Consider the following 315-nt stretch of genomic DNA (forward strand, 5'->3'; position numbering starts at 1 on the left):
GGGGACGCCTGGCCCCGGCCCCCGCGGCTCCACGGCGTGGGGGAGCAGGAAGGAGAATGTAGATTGTATGCTCACCGGCTGCGAGCCGCCGCCGCTGTCGCGACGACGAGGACGTCGAGACGACGGCGAAAATCGAAAGTAGGTCACCAGCGGCAGCATCAGCATCTCACCCGCTGCTGCTGCTGCTGCTGCTGCTGCTGCTCGCCCTAGCGCACAATAGGTCCACGCGGCCGCACCCCCGCGAGATAGGCTCGAGCCCGCGACGCGTCAGCGAGCAGCCCGACGGACGGACGGACGGACGGACGGATGGAGGGA

At 69.2% G+C, this 315-nt stretch overlaps 1 protein-coding gene across 1 annotated transcript in view; it reads left to right on the forward strand.

The window, feature by feature from the left end:
- Positions 1-315, forward strand: part of LOC127751610 (uncharacterized) — a gene marked incomplete in the record, with an annotated part of 9,380 nt that overhangs the window by 8,693 nt on the left and 372 nt on the right.

This window comes from Frankliniella occidentalis, unplaced genomic scaffold (genome assembly GCF_000697945.3).
Source record: "Frankliniella occidentalis isolate FOCC.00 unplaced genomic scaffold, Focc_3.1 Scaffold607, whole genome shotgun sequence".
Taxonomy (NCBI): domain Eukaryota; kingdom Metazoa; phylum Arthropoda; class Insecta; order Thysanoptera; family Thripidae; genus Frankliniella; species Frankliniella occidentalis.